Raw genomic sequence first — 24736 nt, forward strand, 5'->3', positions numbered from 1 at the left:
ATCCTTGTCCCCATTTTGTAGTAATGTGTTCATCCTTGTCCCCATGTTATAGTAATGTCCCCAATCTATAGTAATGTGTCCATCCTTGTCCCCCATCTTATAGTAATGTTCCCCATCCTTGTCCCCTTGTAGCAATGTCCCCATCCTATAGTACTGTCCCAATTCTATAGTAATGTGCCCATCCTGTAGTAATGTGCCAACCTTGTCCCCACCCTATAGTAATGTCCCCAGCATTATCTGTATTCTATAGTAATGTTTCCCAACATTGTCCCCTGGTAGTAATGTCCCTATCCTACAGTAATGTGCCCACCTTGTCCCCATCCTGTAGTAATGTCCCCATCCTATAGTACTGTGCCCATCCTAGTCCCCATCCTATAGTACTGTGCCCACCTTGTCCCCATCCTATAGTAAAGTCCCCAGCCTTGTCCCCTTGAAGTATTGTACCCCATCCTATAGTAATGTGCCCATCCTAGTCCCTATCCTATAGTAATGTCCCCAGCCTTGTCCCCATCCTAGTCCCTATCCTATAGTAATAATGTCCCCATCCAATAGTATTGTGCCCATCCTTGTAACGTCCCAATCCTATAGTAATGTCCCGACTAAATGTAGAACTGGTGGAGGAAGGTTTAACTAGATGGACCTAGGTCTTTTTTCAACCTAAGTAACTATGTAACTATGTCCCCAGCCTTATCCCCATCTCATAGTAATGTGCGCACTTTGTCCCCATCCTGTAGTAATGGATCAGCAGCTCTCCTCACCTTCCACAGACACCGGAGTGAAGCTGAGGGGAGTGGTCTGCGGCCCCAGATCCACAGTGATTGGAGAAACTGGCCTTGTGACCGATCTCTCCAATCAGAGCTGGGGGCGGGTGAAACACAGGTCACCCAGCTCCAGCCAATGATCAGGGCTACAGCTGCACTGATCTGGGTTGGATTTCAATGTTTCAGCGATTTTCAATGGCTGAAACATTAGTGGCTGTGATTGGCTGAGCGGCGTTCATCAGCCAATCACAGCCTCCATAGGTCCGGGGAGGAGACACCACCCCTCCTGAGGTCCCCTCCTCCCCGAATCTAAGGTATTTGCAGCGATCGTAGCCACCGGGGCCGCGATTTCACAATGACGTACTGGGTACGTCATGTGTCCTTAAGTACCAGGGAGCCATAACGTACCCAGTACGTCATAGGTCGCTAAAGGATTAACGTCACGCACACCATTCTTCTCACCTGTCCCGCACTCCCTCCGCTGCCTCATCTCTGCTTCGTGCGGCCCCCAGGCCCGTGCCCCTGTTACTATCGCGGCAGCTGCAGTGTCACTGTCAGTGATTTATGTGAGATGATTGTATTGCCGGCGCCAGAGCGCAGCACCGACAACACATTCATCTGACAAAGCGCAGACAGTGGCTGCGGCCCCTGCAGCTGCCGCGATAGTGACCAGGGGCACGGGCCTGGGGGCCGCATGCGGCCCGTGGGCCGCGTGTTTGAGACCCCTGCTCTAGGGGTCAGTGTGCCGTCTGATAAAAAACAAAAAGTCTGGCAACACAGGAAAATGTCACACAAATATGATAATGTGGCCTAACAGATTTAACAAATTACAGCAATACTCCAAGTCATACAGTACAGAATAAATGTTTTCAGAAGGTTACTTACCGCTGACGTCTCATCTGGTAAGTTATTTTCTGTTGTCTCTTCTCCATCTGGTCAGACCTTCATGTCGCCATCTTACAGCCACTACTCTTCTTGTCACATTGACCACTGCAGCCCTGAAAATAACAAGGTCACATATATTGTATACATACATTTACCCCACACTGTGCCCCTGAATATAAATATGTACCAGACTATATGAGACTAATGAGCCACACACCATTCAGAATATAAGGTGATAAGCCGCACTGTGCCCACATTAACTATAATCTGTCGCCTAATAAATATTAACTAATCAGTCTGTGACACTCCCCCAATTAATTATAAGGTTATGTGCACTTATTGCGATTTTGTAGCGGAAAATATGCAGCGTTTTACAGTTGCAAGCAAAACGCATATTTTATGCAGTGTTGTTCCTGACAACACCTCAGCATTTGCAGCACAATTTTATGCTGCAAATACTGAATGTGTGCACAAAGTCATAAGGGTACTTTACACGCTGTGATATCGGTACCGATATCGCTAGAGAGCGTACCCGCCCCCATCTGTTGTACGACACGGGCAAAATCGCTGCCCGTGGCGCACAACATCGCTTACACTCATCACACGGACTTACCTTCCCTGCGATGTCGCTATTGCCGGCGAACCGCCTCCTTTCTAAGGGTGGGCGGTTCGTTTGGTGTCACAGCGATGTCACAGAGCAGCCGTCCAAAAGCAGAGGAGGGGCGGAGATGAGCGGTGGGCGCAGGTAAGGAGATGTTCGTCGCTCCTGCGATGTCACACATAGCGATGTGTGCTGCCGCAGGAATGATGAACAACATTGTACCTGCAGCAGCAATGATATTTGGAAAAGGAGCGACGTGTCAACGAGCAACGATTTTTCACGTTTTTGCGCTCGTTGATCGTCGCTCCTTGGTGTCTCACGCTGCGATATCGCTAACGGCGCCGGATGTGCGTCACTAACGACGTGACTCCGACGATATATCGTTAGCGATGTCGCAGCTGTGGTAGCCATGCTGGTTTAGTATGCCTTCAATTTGAATAAATCCCCAACAGTGTCACCAGCAAAGCACCCCCACACCGTCACACCTCCTCCCCCATGCTTCACGGTGGGAACCAGGCATATACAGTTAGGTCCAGAAATATTTGGACAGTGACACAATTTTCGCGAGTTGGGCTCTGCATGCCACCACATTGGATTTGAAATGAAACCTCTACAACAGAATTCAAGTGCAGATTGTAACGTTTAATTTGAAGGTTTGAACAAAAATATCTGATAGAAATTGTAGGAAGTGTACACATTTCTTTACAAACACTCCACATTTTAGGAGGTCAAAAGTAATTGGACAAATAAACCAAACCCAAACAAAATGTTTTTATTTTCAATATTTTGTTGCGAATCCTTTGGAGGCAATCACTGCCTTAAGTCTGGAACCCATGGGCATCACCAAACGCTGGGTTTCCTCCTTCTTAATGCTTTGCCAGGCCTTTACAGCCGCAGCCTTCAGGTCTTGCTTGTTTGTGGGTCTTTCCATCTTAAGTCTGGATTTGAGCAAGTGAAATGCATGCTCAATTGGGTTAAGATCTGGAGATTGACTTGGCCATTGCAGAATGTTCCACTTTTTAGCACTCATGAACTCCTGGGTAGCTTTGGCTGTATGCTTGGGGTCATTGTCCATCTGTACTATGAAGCGCCGTCCAATCAACTTTGCGGCATTTGGCTGAATCTGGGCTGAAAGTATATCCCGGTACACTTCAGAATTCATCCGGCTACTCTTGTCTGCTGTTATGTCATCAATAAACACAAGTGACCCAGTGCCATTGAAAGCCATGCATGCCCATGCCATCACGTTGCCTCCACCATGTTTTACAGAGAATGTGGTGTGCCTTGGATCATGTGCCATTCCCTTTCTTCTCCAAACTTTTTTCTTCCCATCATTCTGGTACAGGTTGATCTTTGTCTCATCTGTCCATAGAATACTTTTCCAGAACTGAGCTGGCTTCATGAGGTGTTTTTCAGCAAATTTAACTCTGGCCTGTCTATTTTTGGAATTGATGAATGGTTTGCATCTAGATGTGAACCCTTTGTATTTACTTTCATGGAGTCTTCTCTTTACTGTTGACTTAGAGACAGATACACCTACTTCACTGAGAGTGTTCTGGACTTCAGTTGATGTTGTGAACGGGTTCTTTTCACCAAAGAAAGTATGCGGCGATCATCCACCACTGTTGTCATCCGTGGACGCCCAGGCCTTTTTGAGTTCCCAAGCTCACCAGTCAATTCCTTTTCTCTCAGAATGTACCCGACTGTTGATTTTGCTACTCCAAGCATGTCTGCTATCTCGCTGATGGATTTTTTCTTTTTTTTCAGCCTCAGGATGTTCTGCTTCACCTCAATTGAGAGTTCCTTAGACCGCATGTTGTCTGGTCACAGCAACAGCTTCCAAATGCAAAACCACACACCTGCAATCAACCCCAGACCTTTTAACTACTTCATTGACTACAGGTTAACGAGGGAGACGCCTTCAGAGTTAATTGCAGCCCTTAGAGTCCCTTGTCCAATTACTTTTGGTCCCTTGAAAAAGAGGAGGCTATGCATTACAGAGCTATGATTCCTAAACCCTTTCTCCGATTTGGATGTGAAAACTCTCATATTGCAGCTGGGAGTGTGCACTTTCAGCCCATATTATATATATAATTGTATTTCTGAACATGTTTTTGTAAACAGCTAAAATAACAAAACTTGTGTCACTGTCCAAATATTTCTGGACCTAACTGTACAGTCCATCCGTTCACCTTTTCTACAAAGACACGGTGGTTGGATCCAAACATCTGAAATTTGGACTCCTCAGACCAAAGCACAGATTTCCACTGGTCTAATGTCCATTCCTTGTGTTCTTTAGCCCAAACAAGTCTCTTCTGCTTGTTGCCTGTCCTTAGCAGTGGTTTCCTAGCAGCTATTTTACCATGAAGGCCTGCTGCACAAAGTCTCCTCTTAATAGATGTTTTAGAGATGAGAAGGTGTGTCCAAACTTTTGGTCTGTACTGTATATTATATTTTTATATAATATATATATATACACATATATATGTTATATAATATATATAAGTGTGTAGATATATATTACCCTCCCCCGCATGGATTGGCCGCTCTCCTCACATCGGCTCCGCCCCCCCGCACGGATTGGCCACTCGCCCAGGCTCCGCCCCCTACACAGAATGGCTTCTCGCCCCGAGGTGAGCGCATCAAGGTCCTGCAGCGGCGGAACACACACACACATAAGGACACACACACACACACACACACATCAGATCACACTCACTCTCACACACACCTCAGATCGCATCCACGTCCTGCAGCGGCGGAACACAAACACACACACACACACACATCAGATCGCATCCACATACTCACAACATCCCGTGATATCGCTTGCTTCTCGGCGGCGATACTGTGAAGTGATCTTCCAGGACCTGCCGGAGGATCACATGGCCAGAAGCATGTGGTATCTCCGGATGTTGTGATTGTGTCAGCGCGTATGTGCGATATCGTCAGTGTGTGTGTGTGTGTGTGTGAGTGTATGCGATCGGATGTGTGTGTGTGTGTGTGTGTGAGTGTATGCGATCGGATGTGTGAGTGTATGTGTGTGTGTGTGTGTGTGAGTGTATGCGATCGGATGTGTGTGTGTGTGCGCGATCGGATGTGTGTGTGTGTGTATGCGATCGGATGTGTGTGAGTGTGTGCGCGATCGGATGTGTGTGTGTGTGTATGCGATCGGATGTGTGTGAGTGTGTATGCGATCGGATGTGTGTGAGTGTGTGTGTGTGAGTGTATGCGATCGGATGTGTGTGAGTGTGTGTGTGAGTGTATGCGATCGGATGTGTGTGAGTGTGTGTGTGTGTGTGAGTGTATGCGAACGGATGTGTGTGTGTGAGTGTGAGTGTATGCGATCGGATGTGTGTGTGTGTGTGTGTGTGTGTGAGTGTATGCGAACGGATGTGTGTGTGTGAGTGTGAGTGTATGCGATCGGATGTGTGTGTGTGTGTGTGTGTGTGTGAGTGTATGCGATCGGATGTGTGTGAGTGTATGCGATCGGATGTGTGCGAGTGTGTGTGTGAGTGTATGCGATCGGATGTGTGTGAGTGTGTGTGTGTGAGTGTATGCGATCGGATGTGTGTGAGTGTAAGTGTATGCGATCGGATGTGTGTGAGTGTGTGTGTGTGTGTGTGAGTGTATGCGATCGGATCTGTGAGTGTCGGCAGAGGAGCACGGCGTGCAGCACAGCTGCTGGGACCGCCCACCGGTGGGCACAGGGAGAAGTGAGGTGTGTGTGTGAGTGTATGCGATCAGATGCCTGCGTGTTTACTGTCTGATGTGTGACTGTGGAGCACGATTGGGAGTGTGCAGCATGGGGGATGGAGCACAATGGGGGGTGCGCAGCATGGGGGATGGAGCACGATGGGGAGTGCGCAGCATAGGGGATGGAGCACGATGGGGAATGTGCAGCATGGGGGATGGAGCACAATGGGGAGTGGGGATGGAACACGATGTCGGGTGCGCAGCATGGGGGATGGAGCACGATGGGGGGTGCACACCTACCCCCAAAACACACACACACACACACACACACACACACACACACACACACACACTGGGAACCACAAACACTGCCCTACACAGACACCCACACACACAACGCCGCACACACACACACACAACACCCAACACACACAAACACCGCGGCACACACAAATATACGCACATACCGCACAACACACACATTGCACAAAACATACCTCCCCCCAAAACACACACACACACAGCGCTCCACAAATAACGACACACAACGCAACACACAAACAACACCGCTCTCACCCCCCGCCACCAACACCCAGAACATGTACAGCCCCTACACAAATACTTGGTAGCTACAGACAACAACATCTCTCTCTATATTCTACATATAAACATACACATACACACATATATATATATATAGATATATATCAAAAATCATACATTAACTACACAATACGTAAATTCTAGAATACCCGATGCGTAGAATCGGGCCACCTTCTAGTAATTATATTATATATATATATATAGATATATACATACATATATATATATACATACACACACATATATACACATATATATATATATATATATATATATATATATATATATATGTATATGTATGTATATATATATATATATATATATATATATATATATATATATATATATATATATATATATATATATATATATATATATATATATATATATATATATATATATATATATATATATATATATATATATACATATACATATACACACACACACACACACACACAGTTAGGTCCAGAAATATTTGGACAGTGACACAATTTTCGAGAGTTGGGCTCTGCATGCCACCACATTGGATTTGAAATGAAACCTCTACAACAGAATTCAAGTGCAGATTGTAACGTTTATTTGAAGGTTTGAACAAAAATATCTGATTGAAATTGTAGGAATTGTACACATTTCTTTACAAACACTCCACATTTTAGGAGGTCAAAAGTAATTGGACAAATAAACCAAACCCAAACAAAATATTTTTATTTTCAATATTTTGTTGCGAATCCTTTGGAGGCAATCACTGCCTTAAGTCTGGAACCCATGGACATCACCAAACGCTGGGTTTCCTCCTTCTTAATGCTTTGCCAGGCCTTTACAGCCGCAGCCTTCAGGTCTTGCTTGTTTGTGGGTCTTTCCGTCTTAAGTCTGGATTTGAGCAAGTGAAATGCATGCTCAATTGGGTTAAGATCTGGTGATTGACTTGGCCATTGCAGAATGTTCCACTTTTTTGCACTCATGAACTCCTGGGTAGCTTTGGCTGTATGCTTGGGGTCATTGTCCATCTGTACTATGAAGCGCCGTCCGATCAACTTTGCGGCATTTGGCTGAATCTGGGCTGAAAGTATATCCCGGTACACTTCAGAATTCATCCGGCTACTCTTGTCTGCTGTTATGTCATCAATAAACACAAGTGACCCAGTGCCATTGAAAGCCATGCATGCCCATGCCACCACGTTGCCTCCACCATGTTTTACAGAGGATGTGGTGTGCCTTGGATCATGTGCCGTTCCCTTTCTTCTCCAAACTTTTTTCTTCCCATCATTCTGGTACAGGTTGATCTTGGTCTCATCTGTCCATAGAATACTTTTCCAGAACTGAGATGGCTTCATGAGGTGTTTTTCAGCAAATTTAACTCTGGCCTGTCTATTTTTGGAATTGATGAATGGTTTGCATCTAGATGTGAACCCTTTGTATTTACTTTCATGGAGTCTTCTCTTTACTGTTGACTTAGAGACAGATACACCTACTTCACTGAGAGTGTTCTGGACTTCAGTTGATGTTGTGAACGGGTTCTTCTTCACCAAAGAAAGTATGCGGCGATCATCCACCACTGTTGTCATCCGTGGACGCCCAGGCCTTTTTGAGTTCCCAAGCTCACCAGTCAATTCCTTTTTTCTCAGAATGTACCCCCGACTGTTGATTTTGCTACTCCAAGCATGTCTGCTATCTCTCTGATGGATTTTTTCTTTTTTTTCAGCTTCAGGATGTTCTGCTTCACCTCAATTGAGAGTTCCTTAGACCGCATGTTGTCTGGTCACAGCAACAGCTTCCAAATGCAAAACCATTTTCATCATCCTATCTCACTTCTTGCTAGGTAAAGCCAAAGACATCAGCAGCCCCTCATACCTGTAATAACAACATCATCTGGTATGTGTGAAGACTACTCCTCTTTCCCCATGATATGACTTTCCGTGCATGTCCTGCTTTCTCTGCTTCTGGTATATCTAACTGACCAACCACTCCATGAACCCCCCTTCTCACTTTTCTTTATGACCCCCTGTTAACTGCCTATGCTAGCCTACATCTGAGCTCAGCTTTGATGGAAGTAAACAGAATGAGTACCAGCCCCTCCCTTCTGTGATCTACCTGAGTGAACTTCTGACATTATATATTTGGACCATATTGTCAGCTGAGACATTGTCGGCGTCTGTATCCCTAAGCATGGCTGTGATATAATGAATTAGGCAAGAATTGGTCCGGAAGGTAACTGATATGTAGACATTCTAAGGCTGGTTTCACACATCCAGCTTTTCGCCGGTTTGCCGGATTCGGCGCACGCCAGTACAGTGTATACAGTACAATGGGTCACATGCTCCGGTCACATGACAGCATGTGACCGGCGCTTGTCGCGCTGCCATTGTACTGTATACACTGTACTGGCGTGCGCCAAATCCAGCAAACCGGCGAAAAGCCGGATGTGTGAAAAGCCTAAACAATGTTTGTGTTTCTTTTCATTTGCACCCCAATAATGCATCACTTTCTACTTACCCCCTGATCTCTAAAGCCAGTAAGGAACTGATCCTCTCCCCCCTCCATCCTCACCACACATCTCACCCTCCCCACAGATCTTCTCCTCGACATTGCACCCTGTGTCTCCAGACACACATAGCCACCTCATGGCCTCTCTGCTCCCATCTACTAACACTGTCGCTGCTTCTCCTAACTGCTGGTGATATTCCAAATCCTGACATTCCTCACCATCCCCACAATCACTTCCAACCCTCATCCTTGAGCTATGACAAATTTTTGCAACCATTCAAACCTGATACACATTCACCCAGACCCCGCTCCCTCAGTCCCCCTAACAGAAGCTCTATGGAATGCTCGCTGTCTGCAGTAAGTTTTCCTACATTCATGATCTTTTAATCACTAATATCACATCACTTCTTTCTGGGCATCACTGAAACCTGGCTCACCCCCTCTGACACTGCCTCTACTGCTGCACTTTCTTATGGTGGTTCCTATTTCTCTCACCCCCCCCCCTCCCACCCCAGTAACAAATATGGTGAAGGAGTTTTTTTTCTCCTATTACAAGAATGCACCTTCACCCCACTCCCACCCTCTATTACTTTCACGTCTTTTGGAGGTGCACTCCGTCCGCATCTATTCACCCTCCAACTGGCTGTCATTTATCGCCCTCCAGGACCGGACACCACCTTTCTCGACCACTTCACCACCTGGTTACCAGATTTCCTTTCCACCAACATCCCCCCCATCATTTTGGGCAACTTTAACATCCTCATTGACACATCCCACTCATCTGTCTCTAAACTTTTCACACTCAGTTCCTCCTTCAGCCTCACCAAATGGCCCTCTGCACCTACTCACAAAGATGGCCACACACTTCACCTCATCTTCACTTGCTTCTGTTCCCTATCTAAGCTCTCAAACTCACCACTCCCACAGTCTGATCACAACCTACTAACATTCATTTCCCTCTCTTCTCCAAGTATTCAACCCCCCTCCATAAACTTTCTTACCCATGCAGAAATTGCAAACATCTTGATTTACACTCACATTATCAGTCCCTTCTCCCTCTTGCAGACATTGTTCTTTACACAATGCAGATTCTGCTGCCACTTTATATAACACCACAATCTCTGCAGCTCTCGAATTGGCAACCCCACTCATGCATACCAAAACGATACACAGGCAACCTTGGCACACGAGTCACACTAAAAAAAAACAGACGGGCTTCCAGGGATTGCTGAGGGCAGATGGAAGAGGTCGCATTCCCCCAAGCACTTCGTCACATACAAACAGTCCCTCACCACTTTCAAGTCCGCACTCACCGCTGCAAAACAAACCTACTTCTCCTCACTCATATCCTCCCTATCCCACAACCCTAAACAGCTATTCAAAACACTTTCAAATCTCTCCTCTGTCCCCCAGCACCACCTTCCTCTCCTCTCATTTCAGCAGCGCGGGCTTAACCCTATCCATTCCTTCATCTGACTGAAGTATCTTCAATATGGTGGCTGTAACAGCTGTCTGTTTCAAGACTTTCTCCAATGGTTGTGTCGGATACAACCTCTTCAGGTGAGCAAAACCATATAGCAGGTTTCCACCGTTTTCCACCACAAATCAGACCCTATTGTGCTTGTTTTTCTCTTCCTGTACACATTAGTTCACACTGGTTGAGTCACTTGGGTATGCATACAGCTTTTTCTTCAACTCTACTCACAAATGTTTGATTAGGTTGAGGACTTGGGACCAATACAGCACCTCTACTTCACTTTCATTGACCCATTGTTTTAGTTCATTGCTGGAACACGGTCTTCCTTTTCATACCCATAGTATTCAAGTGTATGAAGTAACTCGTCTTGTAGGATACTCGCATATAGCTTAGCATTGAGACCACCATCCATCCTGCTCAAGTATCCAATGCCTTTTGTGAAACCACCCCATATTATGAGGATTCTGTTGTGAATGTCATCCGTGTGGGTGCTGGTGTGGAGCTCCCTCTTGTGGCCAGAAACGGTAATGAAGCAGAGTCTGAATCTGTAACTCAAACAGGTGTTTGAGTTAATTGGGAATCCAGGAAGTCCTTTTGCGGATCAGCCAAGTGTATTTAGGAGAGCCGTTTCTGCAATCACAGCGCCACCCATAGTCTCGTGCCTGCGACACACGTGCCCAGCGGTCCTCGCGTGCGCGGCACCTCATGCGCAGTGGGCGGCGTCCTGAAGTATGGAATGTAGCGATGGGGGACGGCCTAAAGCGACAGGAGGCAGACTAAAGGATACCAGAGAGCCCGCCCCTGTGTACCATTATCAAGATTTGAATAGAAAAGAGGTACCACTTTATAAAGTCTTTATTTTGGTCAGAACGGGGGCACAAACAACAGGAACATTGCTAGAATGCAGCCCAGGAGCTGCAGAGGGGGAAACTTTTAGGTTTCAAGCTAAATTTCTGATGACAGGTTCCCTTTACTGAGACTAGATCTAATTCTTTGCCTCCCCATAGGGAGTGTGTTTGTGCCATTGACTTAGTGCCAGGTTGCAAATTTCCTAAGGGACGGATTTTCAATTTGTCAGTGCCCAAACATGATGCTATGCGAACTTATATTAAAGGGGTGGTTCACCCATTTTTTTTATTGTCTAGTTCGATATTATATTGAGAAACAATGTTTCTCTCAAATACCTTGTGTTGGCAATAGTGCCTGTGAGGGGTGCTATTGCAGACCGCTGTTCCCCGTCCAGTCACATCTCCGTCAAGCTCTGCACACGTCACATCCGTACAGCCAGCTGTATTCTTCCAGACTCTGAGCTGTGAGCGGTTTTTCACTGCTGTCACAGCCCATCTGCTCCCTGCTTCCCCTCCCTCCTCCCTCCTCGCAGAACGCTGCAAGCAAGAGACACGCTGTGCCTTGAGGGAGGATAAGCAGGGAGCAGATGGGCTCAGAAAATGCAGCCGGCTGCACGGATGTGACGTGTGCAGCACTTGACAGGGACGTCACTAGACGGGGTTACAGCAGTCTGCAATAGCGCCTCTCGCAGGCATTATTGCCAACACAAGGTATTTGAGAGAAACATTGTTTCTCAATATAATATCGAACTAGACAATAAAAAATAAGTCTTTGACGGATTTGACCAAAAAAGGGAGCGGATGTTGAGAATTGGACCCCAGAGGCCATTATGGCATTTCAGGAGCTTAAAAAGGAGGTTCACTTTTGCCCCAGTCCTACAGCAACCTGATGTTTCTCTTTCGTTTCAGGTAGCGATAGATACCTCAGAGATTGGAGCAGGAGCTGTTTTGTCTCAAAGAGATCCTATAACTTCCAAACTGAAGCCTTGTGCCTTCTTTTCTTAGAAATTTTCTCCATCTGAACACAACTATGATGTGGGTAAAATCGGGAATTATTGACTATGAAGCGTACTTTTGAAGAATGGAGACATTGGTTGGAGAGGGCCAGACATGAAATTGTGGTTCTCACTGATTATAAGAATCTGACCTACCTTGAATCTGCCAAGAGACTTAATCCTAGGCAGGCCAAGTAGGCTCTATTTTTTACGCGTTTCGATTTTGTGGTCTCTTTTTTTTTTTTTTTTTACTGAGCACCAAGAATAATAAAGCAGATGCCCTCTCTAGAAGTTTCTTTGCTAATTCTCTTGATGTTGCTGAGCCAGCTACCATCCTGAACGAAGGTGTGGTCCTCTCCGCCATTTTGCCCGATTTGAGGTTAACACTTGAGAGATTTCAGGGGGACAAACCTGAGAGATGTCCTGTGGGGAAAGTGTATGTTACTGATCAATGGAGGAGTAGAGATATGTCTGAGATTCACTGTTCTGTCTTGGCTGGTCATCATGAGAATTTTTTGTACTAGGGATCTAGTGAGCAGGTCTTTTTGGTGGCCTTCTTTATCTTGGGACGTCAGGATTTTTATGCAATCTTCTGGGGTTTCTTCTAGATCCAAGCCTTGTTGTTCACGTTCTAGTGGGTTGTTATTGCCATTGCCTGTACCTAAGAGACCTTGGACTCCTATCGCTATGGATTTTATTTCGGATCTTCCTGTCTTTCAGAGGAAGACTGTTATTTGGGTTATTTGTGATAGATTTTCTAAGATGGTCCATTTGATACCATTGCCTAAGTTTCCGTCTTCATCAGACTTGGTGGCCTTGTATTTTCAACAGGAGGTTTGTTTACATGGTATTCCTAAGAATAGTGTGTCAAGACAGAGGAGTTCAGTTTGTGTCCAGATTTTGGAGAGCATTTTGTTCTAAATTAGGAATTAGGCTGTCTTTCTTCTGCATTTCATCCTCAGACCAATGGTCAGAGAGAAAACCAGACCTTTGAAACCTATTTGAGGTGTTTATATCTGCAGATCAGGATGACTGGATTTCGTTTTTGTCATTGGCAGAGTTTTCTCTCAATAAAAGGGCTAGCTCTGCTACTTTGAGGTCTCCATTTTTCGGCCCTTTTGGGTTTCATCCCAGGTTTTCTTCAGGGCAGGTTGAGGCTTTCGGCCTGTTCGGGAGTTGATTCTGTGGTGGAGAGAATGCAGCAGATTTGGGGTCAGGTAGTGGACAAATTGTTTTAGGCCCAGGAGAATGCCCAAAGGTTTGCCAACCGGCGTAGGACTGTTAGTCCCTGGTTTAAAGTAGGGGACATGGTTTGGTTGTCCTCCAAAAATATTTCTATGAGCGTTTCTTCTCCTAAATTTAAGCCAAGATTTATTGGGCCTTATAAGATTTCGGAGATTATTAATCTTGAATCTTTTCGTTTAGCTCTCCCTGAGTCTTTTAAAAATTCACAATGTTTTTCATAAGTCTTTGTTGAAGAAACATGTGGAACCAGCAGCTCCCCTCGGCAGTGCCTCCTGATTCTGTGTTGGTAGATGGGGATCTACTTAGAACATGAAGTAGACAAAATTTTGGATTCCCGCCTTAGACAAAAGCTTCAGTACCTTGTTATGGTAACCTTGAAGGGTTATGGTCAGGTGGACAATTCTTGGGCTTCTGACATTGATGCTGACAGATTAGTTTGTGGCTTTCATCATGCCCATCCTGACACACCCGGTGGCTCTGGTGAGGGTTCAGTGACCCCTCCTCAAGGGGGGGGGGGTGGTACTGTTGTGAATGTCATCCGATTGGATGCTGGTGTGGAGCTCCCTCTGGTGGCCAGGATTGGTAATGAAGCTGTCTGAATCTGTAACTCAAACAGGTGTTGGGGTTAATTGGGAATTATTATTATTATTATTATTATTTATTTATAGAGCACCATTAATTCCATGGTGCTGTACATGAGAAGGGGGTTACATACAAAATACGTATACAAGTTACAGTAGACAGACTAGTACAGAGGGAAGAGGGCCCTACCCTTGCGGGCTTACATTCTATAGGATTATGGGGAGGAGACAATAGGTGGGGTGTAGGTCAGGCGGCGGCTCCAGGAAGTCTTATTGCAGATCAGCCTAGTGTATTTAGGAGAGCAGTTTCTGCCTGATGGCTGCCGGTGATAAATGTTTTCCTGCTGTTTCTGCAGATGGCTGGGAGTTCACCCATCAGTGTCTCCCATTTATTCTGTGCCTGAATCTACTCCAGATAATTTTGCTAGTTTCTGTGCTTAATTGCTGAAATTGCACTTAAGGGTGTTCTTGCTTATTCCATTTGGTTCTGCGTTTGGTTTCTTGTATGTGAGAATCTCTCTCTGCTTTTGTGAGCAGGGCAGTTCCTCAAGCAAGAAAGGGAGTTTGCTACCTGTTCTTGTTTGGATTATTTGCACTTTAGAATATTGTTTGTTCTGTGATTTTGTTTCTTCCCATTGTATCTGCAGTTCTGTTTAAAGTGTCTGGCACAAGAGTACCTGATCTAGCGGGGGAAGACAGAGTGGCCTTAGTATTAATCAGTTATCTGTCCTGTCCTGTTGCATCTAGTAAGTCGGGCCTCACCTTTGCTAATCTATAATTTGTATCTGTGTATTGTGTTTGCTTACATCACCGTCGTTACATGTTGGGGGCTTGCTATTTCTTTGGGAACTGCTCCGAGGCAAGTTAGGATTCCTCATTTCTATCTTCGAGGTGTAGCAAGTTTCTCCGGCAGTGACAATGTGTCTAGGTGTGTTAGGAATACCCCACTGCTACTTCTAGTGTTGTCTGATAGATAGGGGATTGCGGTCAGCTCAGTTTCCAACTACTCTTGTGGTTTTGTTTTTTCCTGATTAATGGGATTTTTTGTCATCGTCCACGGTTATATCAGTTCATAACAGGCTTCCGCCACTGAACTTGACAGTTGTGTGAGAAAAAGACCTCGCATCACCTCAGGTACTCTGGAGAAAACAGACAGTAGTATAGGATAACTCCGGCACACTACCTATTTCCCATAAGAACCAGAGAGACACAGTAAATGGATATCAAAAATCCTTTTCTTTTATTTTGTTGGTGCAAAATGTGAGAAAAAAAAAAAAGTGCTGTACAAGGGTCCGCCAAGTAACGTTTCGGCCAATCGGCTCCAATGGGAGTCTCACTCCACAGGGCGCGCGGTTCACCCCACAAGCACCTCTGACGCTTGCCGGTAGTTACCTGGACTCCTACTACCATATTCCACGGACTCTCTCCTATGCTTAACCACTGGAGCAATAGGCAACTACCTGGATAAGGTTCCTGTTTATCCTACATACTCCCTGACCATATTATGGCCCCTAGCCCCTGGTCTTGATAGATCGTTTAAGCTACATCTGTTCTGGAACACCATGATCCCCGAGTATCAGATTGTGCCTGAAGCATACCTCAACACAGATGACTCATGAGGTCTCGTGCCATGTTTATTAACTCTGGTGACTCCCTGTACATGACCACAAGTCACCACACCGCGGCTACCACAGGAGCATTGAACCTGATGTGCTTTTCTGACGACAGAGCTATCTACTACTCGCTACACATCCGCATATAGGTTCTCCTATATACCACCACTTATCCTGTTGTTCAGCATACGGTCGAGCACATCTATTGATATCTTCTACTCTCCTCTACATCCTGTTGCTCTCCAGTTTGTCCGACCTGAGGAAGGCCGATTGGCCGAAACGTTACTTCGCGGACCCTTGTACAGCACTATTTTTTCTCACATTTTGCACCAACAAAATAAAAGAAAAGGATTTTTGATATCAATTTACTGTGTCTCTCTGGTTCTTATGGGAAATAGGTAGTCTGCCGGAGTTATCCTATACTACTGAACTTGACAGTTCCTTCAACTTTTTACTCTATTAGCTTCATTTACACCACTCAGAGCCTAGTCTATTGACTTTTGTGTTATCACTCCAAATAATTCATTTCTCATTTTCTACTGTCCACTTTTCGTAACTCTTCGCAAATTCCAACAAATGCTTCTTTTGACAATTTTGAACTTGAGGCTTCTTCCCTTCCTTGGGCCTTCATTTCAGACATGTGAAACATGCGTTGCACGATGCCTACATGAACGACTAGCCAACTCCACTGTCATGTTTGTCACACCAGAGATTATAGACTTTGTGTGGAGTAGACTTGTTCACGTCAATATTTTGCCTAGACGTCCACCACTTGGCTTCTGAATGGATGGATGGACTTCATTTCGAATTCTTACAACTGCCATAGCACTCACATGATGCAGTTTGGCAATTTTCTTAGCATCATCCAACTCATGGATAACAGTCACTCAGCTATTTCTCCTTTCTTGAAAAATCTTCATGGCTGCTTCTTCATTCAAACTAGTGACCTTTTGCTTGCGAATCAAACTAACACCACACTAAGGGATTAGGGAATGCGAGTAGAGATGAGCAAACCTTTGGAAGTTCGGTTCCCAAGGTACAGTCGAACCTTAAAGTTCGATTTGTGACCACGACTTGATCCGAACCTGAACGGAAGTCAGTAATTGAGCAGTTCATCGCTCCACCCACATGCTGCCAGCCATAAGCAGAACACTTAAGGGGGAGGATGGGTAGGGATTAAGAAAGAAAAAAAGTTTTTTTAGACGCACACTACATCTGATCATGCCGATTTTCCCCCAAGTGTGAGCCTTTCAAACACTGCAAGCGGATCGCACAGGGCTGAGGATCACTCATACTGAAGCACAGCACTGCTCGCTTGAGTGGTTTGTGTTCTGTCCCCACTTAAAAGGCGATGGAAGGTGCATAGTTGTGAGAGGTTGTGAGAATCTTACCTTCGTTTTTCCTATAGGTGGGGCAGACAGGACCAGAGCACTCCAGAGTGAAAAATGCACATGCTGAGATGAAACAATGGTGGATTTATTTTCTCCAAAGGTTAGGACATGCAGAGTGCAGTAATCCAAGTACTTGGCATTGTAATTCTCAGTGATGCTTGCCTCTGAAGCTACTACGTGGTCAGAAGACTTTGTTCCTAGTAGCTCCAATCCAATATGGGAAGTTGTTCTCACAAACTCTGCTTTGGAAATGAACATCCCAGGATGTGATGCAAGAGGGTCATCAGACACTCCCATGGGCTGGACAAAAGAAACAGAGGAGCCGAAAGGTCTGACCAGTAGATGGCAGCAGAGACAAGCATGAAAAACATTAAATAACAGTTTTAACTAAGACAAATAGAAACAGCACAGTTTGCACTCGTAACTCACTTGAACTTCAAACCAAACTTTGTTTTTTGGAAGACTGTTTCCAAACATCGAACCTTAAGTTCACTCATCTCTAAATGTGAGGACAGGTTGTAATTTGTAGTGTACAATAAGAGAGATTTTTCTACCAAAAGAGTAACAATGTAGTGAAATAAGAATCTGCATAACTAATCATATGCTAAATATCCGCAAGTACATTTTATGTACTTGTGCTGAAATCTCACGCAAACATTTTAGCACCCAATCATAAGACCATGCGATAATGATACAATTTTTTTACCAGGTGGTGTAGATTGGGTGCAGGAATATGGTGTAGAAATTTCACCACCAAATCTACATCTCTTGGCAAAGAAAATGCATGTGAGGCCTGTGAATTCAGGGTTAATGACCGTGGAAACCTCAAGCTTTGACCACAAAACAACCTGAGTGATGTCACCACTCATCTCTGAATCTCAGTTTCTGCCTGAAGCTCACAGCGCATGGTCATGTGCGCTGTGCTAAAAGTAAGGTAGCAGGGCTGGGATTGTAGTGGGACCTCGTGTGGATTACGTCAGACCTGGGTATTTTTGGATTGAATAAATGCATGAAAGAGGGCGTTTTTCATATTTTATTTCAAATAAAGGATTTTTTCGATGTTTGTGTTTATTCCATTTCACTTACTGTTTAGTATGGGGGCAAGGGGTGGTCTTAGACACCTCCCATTACTAATCTAGGGCTTAGTGGCAGCTGTAAACTGTTATTAACCACTTAAAAAAGCTACACGCAGTCTCTCTTATTTTGAAACATAGCCATGATAAGTGCACAGCTGGGGACTGCAATCTGTAGTTTTATCTGTGCTGGGCATCTTAATATGTGGAACCCTACGCCAATTTAAATTAATTTATACTGCAATATAGACACACAAACACCATCTCTGATTGAAAGCAGTCAGACTCGCTGTCATACAAGGTGGAGGCGCATCTGACTGCAACCAGAGACGCGGTGACAGCCGGTGGGCGGAGGCAGCAGTGCATATGCATGAGTTTAATGTGTGCCACGGAAGTAGCGTTACAAATAAATTAACTTAAAATACATTATAAAGTGCCTGCTCAAATCCCCCTATCCCTTCGACTACCATTTTTAAGCTACTGCTTCAAGTCCATAGACTTATATGGGGACTGGTGTCAGGCCAGATATCTGGGATCTATTCCGAGTCCGAATTTTTTTTTTTTTTTAAACCAGGTTGGACCTGCTGATCCCAGATATCTGCGAGTCCGCCCACCACTAATCTGAACCGAATATACACATTTCTACACCCTAGGGCACAGGACATAACGCTGCTTTCCTTTTCACTGATGTCACTTACAGCTACTAAATCCAATGCTTTAAAGTATCTTCTGTCACAGACGCTACGGCAGATAGGAGGAAAGAGGAGACACTACACTTAAGTTTCCCACTCCCACAGTGTCCATTACCCAGGATCCAAAACATCTTCAGAGGTGGCAGCAATGCAACTACAGTGCTGCCCCCCCGTGACTGAGCAAGATAGCACAAGCTGTAGTTATAGGCAACGTAAAATGTACAGCTCAATTTATTAAATGTATATCGATAAAACACAACCAAAAGGAATGCAAGCCTATGCAGAATATCAAAAATAAAACATGAACCTTAATTTAAAAAGCATATGATTAAAAAACAAAACAAAACCGAAACTACATCAAGTGCAAGGGAGAAAAGACAACAAGGGGGACAACTGTCATACTCTGCTGCTAAAAAAAATGCATAAAATAGCACAAGTGTGTAATAATATAGAGGCAATGGCCACAACAGTACAGACAAAGTGCATGTATAAATATAAACATGTACAGAAGATATATAGTATGAAATCAAATGCTAAATAGTATCCAATGAAGGTAGACACAAGATTTAAAAAAAAAACAAAAAAAAAAACCTATAGCTAAATATAAAAAGACACAAGTCTGTCAAAATACACCAAGAATGGTCAATGAATAGTGATGAGAGGACTCAGACTGTAAAGGTCCAGGTCCGCACAGTTTCAAAGATACCCGGGTGCTGGATCCAGGATTATGATTGTTTGATTTCTTTTTTCTTTATAACAATTTGGGTTTTTGCAACAGCTATTTCAGTTTCATATATCTAATAACTGATGGACTCAGTAATATTTCTGGATTGAAATGAGGTTTATTGTACTAACAGAAAATGTGCAATCCGCATTTAAACAAAATTTGACTGGTTTAAAAGTATGGGCACCCTTATCAGTTTCTTGATTTGAACACTCCTAACTACTTTTTACTGACTTACTAAAGCACGAAATAGCTTTTGTAACCTCATTGAGCTTTGAACTTCATAAGCAGGTGTATGCAATCATGAGAAAAGGTATTTAAGGTGGCCACTTGCAAGTTGTTCTCCTATTTGAATCTCCTATGAAGAGTGGCATCATGGGCTCCTCAAAACAACTCTCAAATGATCTGAAAACAAAGATTATTCAACATAGTTGTTTAGGGGAAGGATACAAAAAGTTGTCTCAGAGATTTAAACTGTCAGTTTCCACTGTGAGTAACATAGTAAGGAAATGGAAGAACACAGGTACAGTTCTTGTTAAGCCCAGAAGTGTCAGGCCAAGAAAAATATCAGAAAGGCAGAGAAGAAGAATGGTGAGAACAGTCAAGGACAATCCACAGACCACCTTCAAACACCTGCAGCATCATCTTGCTGCACATGGCGTCAATGTGCATCGGTCAACAATACAGCGCACTCTGCACAAGGAGAAGCTGTATGGGAGAGTGATGCGAAAGAAGCAGTTTCTGCAAGCACGCCACAAACAGAGTCGCCTGAGGTATGCAAAAGCACATTTGGACAAGCCAGTTACATTTTGGAAGAAGGTCCTGTGGACTGATGAAACAAAGATTGAGTTGTTTGGTCATACAAAAAGGCGTTATGCATGGAGGCAAAAAAAACCACGACATTCCAAGAAAAGCACTTGCTACCCACAGTAAAATTTAGTGGAGGTTCCATCATGCTTTGGGGCTGTGTGGCCAATGCCGGCACCGGGAATCTTGGTAAAATTGAGGGTCGCATGGATTCAACTCAGTATCAGCAGATTCTTGACAATAATGTGCAAGAATCAGTGACGAAGTTGAAGTTACGCAGGGGATGGATATTTCAGCAAGACAATGATCCAAAACACCGCTCCAAATCTACTCAGGCATTCATGCAGAGGAACAAATTACAATGTTCTGGAATGGCCATCCCAGTCCCCAGACCTGAATATCACTGAACATCTGTGGGATGATTTGAAGAGTGCTGTCCATGCTTGACGACCATCAAACTTAACTGAACCGGAATTGTTTTGTAAACAGGAATGTCAAATATACCTTCATCCAGGATCCAGGAACTCATTAAAAGCTACAGGAAGCGACTAGAGGCTGTTATTTTTTCAAAAGGAGGATCTACAAAATATTAATGTCCCTTTTATGTTGAGGTGCCCATACTTTTGCACCGGTCAAATTTTTTGTTTAAATGCGGATTGCACATTTTCTGTACAATAAACCTCATTTCAATCCAGAAATATTACGGAGTCCATCAGTTATTAGATATATGAAACTGAAATAGCTGTTGCAAAAACCCAAATTGTTATAAAGAAAAAAGGTTAACATTAATAGGGGTGCCCAAACTTTTTCATATATATACACATATTATATATATATATATATATATATATATATATATATATATATATATATATATATATATATATATTATATTATATATAGAAAAGACGATGTGATTACTCGTGGTTTCTCGCCAATCCCTCCCCTCCATGTGACATCACAGCCAGTCGTCCCACACAAACTTCACCTCATCCAGCACCATCACAACCAGCACAGCAGAATCCTGCATACACGTAGGAGCTGATCATGTGACCCCTGACTCTTCTCCCCTCCATGTGACATCATCACAGGTCCTGTAAGCACAGACAAATCCTGTAACCAGCACAGCAGAGTCCTGCATACACTGAAGAGCTGATCATGTGACTCATGAATCCTCCCCTCCATGTGACATTATCACAGGTCCTGTAAGCACAGACACAAATCCTGTTGCACACTCATACATCTCAAGCTGAGCTGATTCAGTCAAAGACAGACAAAGGCTGCATAATACTAAATTGCATCTCCCAGCATTTTTCACGTCACGTTTTGTTGATGTCCTACAGCCCGGTCCAGGTGTGATCAGTAAGCGCATACATACCGTTTTTTTCGGACTACAAGACGCACCGGACCATAAGATGCACCCTGGTTTTAGAGGAGGAAATAGGAAAATAAAATTTTAAGCAAAAAAATGCGGTCATAACACACTGTTATGGGGCAAGGAACTGCTGCTCACACTGTTATGGGGTAATGTCCCCAAATTCTCTACTAAGGTACTCCATCTTGGTAATGATTCTTCTGCCTTGTATATAATCCCCATCCTTGTGTGTATGTGTCCCTCATCCTGGTATAGCCCCCATCCTGCTACATAGCGCCATCCTGGTATATGCCCCCATCCTGCTATATGCCCCCATACTGCTATATTCCGCCATCCTACGATATACCGCCATCCTGGTATATGCCTTCATTCTGCTATATAGCTATATACCTCCATCCTGGTATACACTGCCTGTCAGGGAAAGGGGGGAGGAAGAGGAAAGAACACCCCCCTTTCCACCTGTCGAACACGTGACTGGCTCTCTAGCGCCCCTCTTATAGTCAGGTCAATTGTGGAATTGCCAGGCAATAAGCAAGGAGGCCGCAATTCTACTATGCCGATGATTGAAGGGTTCCCGGTTAGAGTAAGGTATATATTCCCCCCGACTCCTGCGAGCGGAATATATCTAATCCTCCCTTGATCTCACTGGTTGTCCCACAATGATCCTTGGCATATATTTGCTGCCACCAATCGATTATGATAACTATTAAGCCGAGCACACGGGCATGTTGTTCATAGATCGAGATAAAAGAAACAGCTTGAGATTAAATGATATTTTTAATCGCCTTAAGGGCACACGAGATACTACAATATATACAGGGTGGAATTTACAGAATATATATGTCAGAATACATTTACAGGTAAGTTATGGATCACAAGCAGATATCAGTTGTATCAATTACCTTATTCCCTAGCGGACACAGGGGGGCACTATGTGGCCACACGGTTCCTGGATTTTCCCCGTGTACCACACGAGACCACCCGAAGAAGAACGCCCAAAAATTTCTTTACTGTGTTTATCAAACTGGCTACAATCCATGTCCCCTCCCACCTGGTGACCTTGCTGGGTTGACCTTCTACTTATCTAGGGAAAGTATGGATTTTCAAGTTTCGTTCATAACTCTGCCCCTGAGCATCTTACCTGGAAGATATAACCCTTGAGAGGTCTAGTTTCCAAAATGGCATCACTGGTGGGAGTGTCTGCTGTTTAGGTACCTTAGCGGACCTGTAAATGCAACATGGTGCCCACAATCTATTTCAGCCAAATTTGCTTTACAAAATTCAGATATTGCTCCGTGTGTTCCGGGCCCTCCCATTTGTCCAAACAGAGGTTTCTTACCACATGTGGGTTATCGGCGCGCTCATAAGAAAGTGGGTAACAAGTTTTGGGTTCCATTTTGTTGTGTCATTTCCTTTTAAATGTGAATAAATTTTGGAGTAGAGCAACATTTTTAGGTAACATTTTATTTTTTGCTTTTTTCATTCCACATTGCTTTAGTTCCTGTGAAGCACCTGAAGGGTTAATAAACTTCTCGGATGTGGTTTTGAGTACTTTGGGGGGGTGCAGTTTTTAGAATGGGGTCACATTTAGGTATTTTCTGTCACCTAGGCCTCTCAAAGTCACTTCAAATGTGATGTGGTCCCTTTAAAAAATGGTTGTTGTAAATTTTGATGTAAAATTGAGAAATTGCTCAAACTTTGAACTCTAACTTCCTAACAAAAAAATTTTTTGTTTCCAAAATCACGCTGATGTAAAGTAGACATGTGGGAAATGTTATTTATTAACTATTTTGTGTCACAGAACTCTCTGGTTTAATGGTATAAAAATTCAAAAGTTGAAAATTACAAATTTTTCAAAATGTTTGCCAAAATTCAATTTTTTTTTATAAATAAACGCAAAAAATATTGTCCAAAATTTTGTACTAACATGAAGTCCAATATGTAATGAAAAATCTCCGAATCACCGGAATCACCGGGATCCGTTGAAGCGTTCTAGAGTTATAACTTCATGAAGTGACACTGGTCAGAATTGCAAAATTTGGTGAGGTCATTAAGGTGAAAATTAGCTCCGTCACTAGGGGGTTAATACCCAAAAATAGAGGAAACCCATTAGATATGACTAACTATAGGCCACTTCCTTAATAAATTCGGACATCAAAATATATTCAAAGTTAATTGCCATTAGATTACAAAATACCATACACAAATTGGTTCATTCAGACCAAGTAGGTTTTATCACAAATAGGCAAGCCCCAGATGCTAGAAGGAAAATTATCAACTTAATAAATCATATTGAGACATCTCGAATGCCTTCTCTGCTTGTTACTCTTGACGCAGAGAAGGCATTTGATAGGGTACATTGGTGGTACATGGCGGCAACACTAAGGAAATTTGGCTTTAAGGGTCACATTATAAACTCTATTTTGGCATTGTATTCTCTGCAGTCGGCAAAAATATATATCAATAACTGGTTATCAAATGATTTTTGGATAACCAATGGCACAAGACAAGGTTGTCCCTTGTCACCAATATTGTTCGCATTATTAATGGAGCCACTAGCGGAAACTATCAGAATAAATGACGAAATCAATGGTGTTTTCTGAAATTTAAAACAGTATAAGATAACGTTGTATGCTGATGATGTTATTTTATCAGTATCCCGTCCTTTAAATTCTCTGAGATATGCTACCAAGGTACTGCAAGAGTTTACAGAAATCTCGTACTATAAGGTTAACTATTCACACATATTAGGATTTAATATAGATCCCATGACACAAGAAGGTATTGAAACAGAATTTTGTTATAAATGGGAAAAAACAAGTATCCAGTATTTAGGTATAATTACAGCTAAATTGAAAGACTTGATCCCTAGTAATTTAAAT

General features: G+C 43.6%; 1 protein-coding gene across 5 annotated transcripts in view; it reads right to left on the bottom strand.

Annotated features, from left to right (window-relative positions):
* The window catches only part of HMG20B (high mobility group 20B), an 866046-nt gene that overhangs the window by 767503 nt on the left and 73807 nt on the right, over positions 1 to 24736 (bottom strand). For 2 of the 5 annotated variants that reach the window (XM_075352624.1, XM_075352625.1), the window contains exon 2: positions 1647 to 1759. The exons of the other annotated variants lie outside the window; for them this stretch is intronic. The gene's annotated coding sequence lies outside the window, so the exon portion shown is untranslated. The remainder of the gene's footprint in view (positions 1 to 1646; positions 1760 to 24736) is intronic. 5 annotated transcript variants of the gene reach the window in all.

This window comes from Anomaloglossus baeobatrachus, chromosome 1 (genome assembly GCF_048569485.1).
Source record: "Anomaloglossus baeobatrachus isolate aAnoBae1 chromosome 1, aAnoBae1.hap1, whole genome shotgun sequence".
In the NCBI taxonomy this organism is placed as follows: Eukaryota; Metazoa; Chordata; class Amphibia; order Anura; family Aromobatidae; genus Anomaloglossus; species Anomaloglossus baeobatrachus.